This window comes from Metopolophium dirhodum, chromosome 5 (genome assembly GCF_019925205.1).
Source record: "Metopolophium dirhodum isolate CAU chromosome 5, ASM1992520v1, whole genome shotgun sequence".
NCBI lineage: Eukaryota > Metazoa > Arthropoda > Insecta > Hemiptera > Aphididae > Metopolophium > Metopolophium dirhodum.
Window position 1 is genome coordinate 10,241,122 of NC_083564.1, and position 9,426 is coordinate 10,250,547.

At 28.3% G+C, this 9,426-nt stretch overlaps 1 non-coding gene across 1 annotated transcript; it reads right to left on the reverse strand.

Annotated features, from left to right (window-relative positions):
- Positions 1 to 747: 747 nt before the first annotated feature.
- Positions 748 to 819, reverse strand: Trnap-cgg (transfer RNA proline (anticodon CGG)). Its single transcript has one exon. It is a non-coding gene; the product is annotated as a tRNA-Pro (tRNA).
- Between the last annotated feature and the right edge of the window lie 8,607 nt (positions 820 to 9,426).

Consider the following 9,426-nt stretch of genomic DNA (forward strand, 5'->3'; position numbering starts at 1 on the left):
GGGTAGCATATTATTGTTCGTGCCGTTCGGGACATTAAATATTTATTTTAATAATAAAAAGTAAATTTAAGCTTTAAAAAAAATGAAAACAAACTTAGTTTAAAGTTTTAAACATTGACTCTTTCGACGAAATCCGTGACGTGTGTGCAGCGCCTCACCTACGTGGGTTCTACTTCTACAGCGTATCTGAACTAAATATTGTGATCAGATTTATGTAAAAAAAATCCGTACGGAACACAGAATGTTTTTTGTTCATGTCTGCTTTGCTTATTGATATTTTAGAATCTTAATCGACTTTTTGAAACTTTTCATATCAGTGAGGTCCGTGTTTCATTGTTCATTGAAATTTGACATGGCAATAATCTAAATTTGTCGGGTGCATATCTATTTTATCTTTTTTTTCAAATATTTGAACATAGAGAACTTTTTTATAATTTATTGCATATAAATTTAATAATTTTTCGAGTATATTTTTAGAAAGTTTTTTTTAGCATAATTATAGAAATCCGTGCTCTGTTATACATAATATTATAACTTACTATATAGTCTATTGTCTATATAATAATTAATGGGTACCTAATAATCAAAAGTAATTAATCACGAATGTCATGTGGGATCATCAGACGCGTGGCTTAAAATCAATCATATTAAATGATTAACACTAATAGGTTAAAAAAAATGGTTTGGAGCGATTGAAAGTTTTAATCGCGATGGTGGAAGGGGAAGGAAAATTTGCAAAAAATTTACGGGCCTGTCCGGGATTTGAACCCGGGACCTCTCGCACCCGAAGCGAAAATCATACCCCTAGACCAACAGGCCGTGTTATTATTAGTGTTAAAACTTTCTCTTTTAGATTGAATAGAACAGAACAATATTCCCATCAAACGCAAAGGTCACTGCCGGCATCGTCTCATTTTTTACTAGATGGTTAAACGTGATATTCTTCAGTGGCGTGGCGAGCTATATTCACACAAGGAGCAAAGATTTTATTCTACCCACCCAAATTTTATGAGGCATATAAAAAAAAAGGTGGATAAGTGGATGTCGCTCTGCTGTACGGTAGGTTACAAGTGGGTCACTGTAATGGATGGTGTTAAATTTGAATTCAATGATATAATATCATTGTATAAGAAAAACGATTCTGAGCGAAAACGGTCAGTCAGCCTATGATTTTACCAAGTATATTTGATGATATTATTGTGAATAAAGTAATTTATATATAACCTAGTTACGTGGAGCCTTGTTTTAAATTTTCAATCCTTAGCCATAAAAGTTAAAAATTTATTTTTAACTACAAAATAATTAATAAATTATAAATTTGATAAATGTTGTAAAATTTGAACTTTAAATGCTTATAAAAAAAAATTGTGCCTATGTATTTTTAATATTTTTCAACTGCTATTAGAACGATATATCAGGAGCCTATTATATTAAATTTTCACGCTTTTTTACCCAACAAATAAAAATTTATTGATATTTATAGAAAAAAAAACTAAAAAAATTGAAAACTGACAATGTCCGTAAACAGCTCAAAAAGAGTCAAAATATTTTCAACATTTTATGGTGTATAGAAAATGCTAATATAAACATTCAGTGAAATTTTCAAGTATCTACAGTCATTCGTTTTTTAATTACAATAAAATAAGAAAATTGTTACATGAGAAATCGAGTAAATATCAAATGTTGTAAAAATATAAATTTCAGACGCTCATAAAAATTTAATTTAAGTTTCTTCTAGACATTTTTTTTTTGATAAAGGTAGACAAACTTATAAGTAATCTTATATTACATTTTCAAATCTTAGATTTAAAAAGAAAAATTTTTATGAATTCTCAACTCAAAATAATTTGCAATTTTTCGTGATTTTTCCGTATTTTGTCAAAATTTGAACTTTAAATGCTTATAATTAAAAACTGTGACTAAGGATTTTTAATTTTTTTCATCTGCCTTTGAAACAATAACCTAGGAGCCTTCTATTAAATTTTCAAGCTTTTTTACTCAACAGATAAAATTTTATTGATATTTATAGAAAAAAAAACTAAAAAAATTGATAACTGACAATGGCCGTAAACAGCTCAAAAAGAATCAAAATATTTTGTAAATTTTATGGTGTATAGAAAATGCTAAGATAAACATTCAGTCAAAATTTCATGTCCCTACGGTCATTTGTTTTAGAGTTACACCAAAAACCAAAATCGATTTTCTCGAAAACAGATTTTGCGTAAAAATTCCCGTTTTTCCTTAATTTTTCTTTTGTTTTTCACGTCGCTTGTGAAAACTACTGGGAAATTTTTACTTTTGACCCCCCAAAGTACCAACTAGATTCACTTTCCTATCAGAAAAGTTACTATTGAAGAAAATCCAAGCACTTTTACTGTCCTAAAAGGTGATGACAGACACAAAAATAAAAAAAAATAAAAAATAAAAAATAAAAAAATAAAAAAAAAAACACACATCATTGTAGAATCAATACATTCATCGCTTCGCTCAGAATCTAAAATTACGTTAAATTAAATTATGTTTATTATTTACTTAACATTTATGTATTGGTACAATAACAGTACCTACATTCTTAAACCGATTGAAGTTAATAACATAATATAGCTTCTAGTTTATTATTTTGTTATTTAAGTTATTTTTTAAGATTCTGAGCGGAGCTAAACAATGTTGGTGTACGATTTTCTACTTCAGCATCTTTTTGCTAATAAGAAAGTGAATCTAGTTGGTAAATATTTTTTTTTAAAGAATAAAATAAAAAAATTTGAGTAATTATTAAAACGTGGTAAAAACTAAAAAAATTTTGGTTAAGTGGAAATCGCTCAACCGTACAGTAGGTTATAAGGGGGGGGGGGTCACTATATAATGGATGGTATTAAATTTGAATTAAATGATATAATATCATTGTGTACGTAAAACGAGTCTGAGCGTTGATGGTTTGTCAGTGTGGATATTTTATATTATATTTATATTGTTATTACCTACTTATTAGTTATTACTTATTATTAATATGGTAGCCGGTAAGTTAAATTAATATTATAAAATTACTACAAAATAACTAAAATCGTTACTATTGGTTGTTTAAAATGTAATTAAAAATTCTCCAAATTTGAACATTTAAAATTTTTGACATTTTTGGTTACAGAATAACCTACTTACATGGAACCTTGTTATAAGTTTTCAATCCTTAGCTATAAAAGTTGAACATTTTATAAATTTTTAACTACAAAATCATTTTTAAATTTTAAATATGATAAATGTTGTCAAAAATCGAACTTTAAATGCTTATTGCTTATAAAATAAATTGTGTTTATGTATTTTTACACTGCTATTTAAGCAATATATCAGGAGCTTAGTAGTCAACTTTGATGATTTTTAGCCTAACAAATACAATTTATTTGTTGAAATTTATGGAAAAAAAAAAAATTGAAATTTTAAATTGCACGTAAACAAGTCAAAATATTTTGAAAATTTTATCAAGTATGGGAATTGATAAAATAATATGTGATATAAATTTCAAGAATCTATATACGGTTATTCATTTTTGAATTACAATAAAATAAGAAAATCGCTACATATGATAATAGTCGAGCTGTGAATATCTAATGTTGTAAAAATTTGAACTTCAATAACGCTCATAAAAATTGCTTTAAATAGAGTTGTATTACATTTGAAAATCTTAGACTTAAAAAGAAAAATTTTTAACTCAAAATAATTTGCACATTTTTGTGAGTCTTACGCTTTTTTTTTTCAAAATTCGAACTTTAAATGCTTATAAAAAAAAAATTGTGACTATGGAGTTTTAATATTTTACAAACGTCACTGTAACAATAAACATATTAAGAGCTTTGTATTAGATTTTCAAGTTTTTTTACCCAACAAATAACATTTTATTGACATTCATAGAAAAATAAAATAAAAAATTGGAAACTGAAAATATCCGTAAACAGTTCAATACAAATCACAAATCAATATTTTTTGAAAATTATTGTGTATATAAAATGCTTATATAAACAACCAGTGAAATTTGAATGTGTCTACGGTCAATTGTTTAAGAGTTATATCAAAAACCAAAATCGATTTTGTCGAAAAACTATTAGGATTTTTTAGATTTTAGACCCCCCAAAGTATTCATTTTCCTATCAGAAAAGATACCTACTGTTGAAGAAAATCTAAGCATTTTTACTGTCCTATAAAAGGTGAAGACACAAACAAAAAAAAAAATTTTTAAATTTAAAAAAAAACACATATCATTGTAAAATCAATTTACATTCATCGCTCCACTCAGAAATGAGAATTTTTACGCAAAGCCAATTTTCAACAAAATCCATTTATAATGAAATAATAACCGTATATAGACAGGTAGGTACATGAAATTGTCTTACCGAATATATAGGCAATTTTTGTTTAATTGCAGTCGGTAAAAAAATTGTTGGTAGGATTTCAATAAACTTGAAAATGTAATTGGACATTGGTACGGTTCCGCATAAGTTGTTAAAAGTGAAATTAAAAAAAAGTTGAGCGTAAGTCCTCAATTATTTTTTACGACCGTCTGAAGTTAGAATTTTGACGAAATTCATCGGTCTCGAAAATTTGCAAATTACTTTTCAGTTAGAAATTAATAAAACATTTTCAAATGTAAACGATGAAAAGAAAATGACTAAAAATTGCAAATTATATTGTATAAATGTATAAAATGATAATTTTTTTAGTTAAAGATTGAAAAATTAAAACATAGTTTTTCATAAGTAGTTGATATTGTATAACCCATAGTTCTTTAATTTTTAATTATAATATATAACTATACAAGTACCTAGGTACATATTTTATAATTCTATTTTGAGATTTTCTTCAAAATTAAATTGTTGGCCAACGTATGTCGATTGTCTTAACGTCGTACTCGATAACGATCACTAATTAGCATTATACATAATATAGATTAAAAAAAATATATCTTAATTTCAATTATTTACATAATTATCTGTGTAAATTATTGGAACTAGAAAGGAACGAATAATGTTGTTATTTTTCCTTGAAAAAAAGAACTAGTTCATTTCCTCGTTCTTTTTTTATAAAAAGGAATTCGTTCATCGTGCCGTTTTTTAAAAAGGAATTCATTCCTTTTGGAACTCGTTCCTTCCAAACACTGATATTATCAGGGCCCAGGGGGGGTACCTCACTACTTGCAGATAGTTACTAGACAGTTGTCAGTTATAGCGTTTTTGATTTGACGATAAAAGTGGGCAGTGTGCACTGAAATTAAACTGGCACTACACTAGTGCACGGTGCACTATGCATACATGTCGATTCCGACCAGTAAAAAAAACATTGGTAGCTGCTGATCCTCAATTCTAAGAAACTAATAAATTAACAAGATTGTACCTTTTTTAGATTCTGAGTGGAGCAATGATTATATAATTGATTTTACATTTACAATGTTTTTATTTGTATATATGACATCGCCGGGGGGGACTCAGTGGCACAACTACGGGGGTGCTAGGGGGCGCTTAAGCACCCCTACTTAACTTTAAGCACCCCCATGGGCCACATGCTCCATGTCGTTGTAATTTAAAATATATAGATATATATTAGCATTTTAAATATTAATGTTTTACCTATTCGTATCTCACTAAAAGTTTGATAATAGGTCAATTTACTCTAATATAAAAACTGACCACACCTTATTGAAACTAGCGAACGAAAATTTGCTATGCCGTACGTGTGTAAAACGAAGACAACACATGCGGGTGCGACGTCCTCTTAAATTTGAATTCAATGATAAATCATTGCATATATTTGCATATGAAAATGATTCTGTGAGAAGACCGCACATCCATTACAGTGGGTCACTCACTCACTCGACACTTACTGTAAAAGAGCAGTACCTTCGGGCCTAGGACAGGATAGTGTAATTTTACTGTATTCGAATTGAATGCAATGATTTCATTCGATAAAAAACGATTCTGGGCGGACGAGGGAATCTTTTTTATTTAATTTTATTCGTTTCTATGGTGATAAACGAAGCGTTTTAAGAACAGCTTAAGAACTATTTATATAAATAGGTAATTTATATAATTATAATTTATAATTAGGAAATATCATAAAAATGAAAAAAAATATAAAATAAAAGATAAAGCTCATAAGTCCATAGGCCCAATTTGGGGGGGGGGTCTAGTTTTTAAATATGTATATTCATTCTTTAATCCAACTAATAAAAAAAATTAAATATGGGATTTTTTAGCCAACTTGATAATCAGTGTACGTACCTGTCTAATAAGTGATAACTGATAAGTAATAATTAATATAAATGTATAGAATATATAATCAACTGTTGTTATTAATGTTAGTTTTAATGATATGAATATAATATGATACATCGTTGTATACACGATTATAAAAAACTTCATATAAGTTCTTTATAATCGTGTTGTATAACAGCTTGAGTATAGTATTGTTCTATGAGTATAGATAACCTGCTATCATAGTAGTAACACAGGTATAAATATTATTATTGCTTATTAGCTATTTTTAGAATATGTAATTTACGGAGATGTCATCTGTATTTTATATAAAACAGTAAACTGACTGACTGATGTCTGATCTATAAACGCACAGCTCAAACCATTGGACGGATCGGGCTGGTTTTGGCATACTTAGATAGCTATTATGTTGTATGTGTCCGTTAAGAAAGGATTTTTGGAAATTTTCCTCTAAAGGGGAAAATAAGGGGTCTTTTTTAGCTGTGAGGAAGATAAAAAATTGGTACGCACATCTATGCATCAAGATAGATTTTCAAATGCTTCTGTGATATATATAGAAAAAGACATTTCTGGTAGTATTAAAATTAAGAATATTAAATAAATTCGCTATATATATAATCAGCGTTTAAGATTTAACACTGCGTAACTATGTTATTTTAATTACTAATAAATAATTAATTAGCATTGAGTTGTTGAGTACTTGAGGTGTATATTATTGTATTTCATTTATTAAGTATTTTATTTTTACTGTTGAGTACCAAACTAAATGTTTTTTTAATATATTATAACCGCAAAAATTATAATAAGTGGTGAGGCCGCAGGAGCGTATTTAGATATTTTTTTTGGGGGGGGCTGTGGTATTTTCTCCAACTAAAATTCCCTAATTCAGCCTATTAAAAATAAGAGTTCGAAAATTAGTACACAATTTTAATTTTTGTCATGATTTTTAATGTTTTCAAAAAATTAATAATGAAATAATATTATATAATAATAATAATAATAATAATAATACGATATTAATATAACAAATCAAATCAAATTTAAATTTCTTTCTTTGCCACTGTTAGCAAATTTATCTAATAAAATGTCATCTGGTATGTCAATGTCTCTATAAATAGCTAAAAGGGCAAGTCCCACTAGTCTAGATTCTGAAGTTGTATTTCTTAAATACGTTTTGAGTCTTCTCAACGTCGAAAAGCTACGCTCAGCTGTAGCGGTGGACACTGGTATTATAGCTAGTATTTTTAGTAATTTATACATGTTTGGATACATTAAATTATCACAGACACTAATGCTCGTATAATTATTGTACGGTGATTGAAACGCGACAACGCGTGTATAATATCAGTAAATCAAATAAAATTACGATAATGCAGCAGTACCGCACGTCAAAATTAAGCATTATGTACCGAACTCAAAGATATAATCGTTACGACCAAAATCGTCATTGACACATTATAATATGAATAACTTGTTCGTTGTTAATAATAATTCTTTATAAAATTATATTGAACTTTTACGATTTTACATCTAGTAGAACATAATAAGTAGACTTAATAAACAATTCATAGATTTCGGGGGGAGGGGGGGCTAAAGCCCCCTCAGCCACCCCCATAAATACGCCCCTGGGTGAGGGGGTGTATTGATTTTATAAATGTAGCCCCCCCCCAAATCAGCTATCCAAATTGCGCCTATGCATAAGTCGCTCAATGTTTTGAAATTTTTACCATGTCTAGGTAAGGCTAATAAGTAAACAACCCAAATTTCAAGTTTTTACGAATGTTTTTAACGGAATTACAACAAAAAAACTCACAAAATTAAAATGTCTATAAATAGCTCAAAAATGGCTAAAATTTCCCGAACAAAATCCAAAATACAACAAAAAATATCTCTTGTCATTTTTCATTTGAAGCAATATTTCTGGTAGAAAACGTCGTCCGTAATTATTTAATATTATAAAATCGTGAAATCGTACGTTTTTTCTCCTTTAACCGCTTTTATTTCGAGTAGCGTTTCGAAAATCGAAAAATGATCTCTCTAAAGTACCAGCTCAAGAACATTACCTTTCAGAAAAGATGCTATACTTGATACTTTTGGGGAAGTTTAGAGGGAGTGTTTACAGAATAAAAAAGAAAAAGAAATAAACATCATTGTAAAATCATTACATTCCTTGCTTACCTCAGAATCTAAAAACAGTGTAAACAACCTTGCACATTCTTTAGGAGTTTACTCAGCACAGATTACATGGTGTCTCCTGAATAATGCTAATAGGCTGAAGATACCTACTCACAGTGGCATGGTGAACTAAAAATTTTCCAGAGGCAAGTCACAAATATCCCAAGTTTTTATGTATAATAATGTATTAATATAATATAACAAATTATATTTAAGATCGTTATTGACTACCTATTGAGAATATCATATTAAATTTACTAGGGGACCCACTGGCTACCAACTACCCCTCTATTTAAGAAAAATTTCAGAGGCCATGGTCTCTTAAATTACCGTTCTCCACGCCACTGCCTACTCAACTCGAACAACCTAAAAGATATTGGTCGGACTCAACTCCGATAACCCAAAAGTATTTATGGGACTCAATTCAATATCACCGACTATAAGTTGTAATACCTAGTCTATGGCAAAATTCCAAAACCGTAGCCGCCAGTACATAATTCACATGATTAACCATGATCTTTGAGAATATTTAAAAATATCTTCCTAAAATAATTAAATAACAAAAAAGATCGAGGAAGAAAATTGTTGTGTATCGGCATCTGTAGTTTTTAATTTAATATTTTATACTATATAATTTAGTGTTAAAATATAAAAATTATGTTTACAATAAGTGATTTTTTTTAAGGGTCGAGGAATGTTGAATTTAAAATGTTAAGTTCGGGCTCATAAAAAATTGGGAACCACTGCTGTATGTTATATTATATTAGGTATCTAATGATCAAGCTAAAAATATTTTATTAAAACCCCTAATTTATATAGGTAGTAGGTAGTATATTATATAGTGTATACATTATAAATACATTATAAAAATCATTCCATTAATATGAACTATAAAAATATATAAAAAAATAAAATCAACAAAATATGGTCATATTAATATAGTTATTAACCTATAAAGTATAACAAGGATATGCAAATAACTATTAACATAATA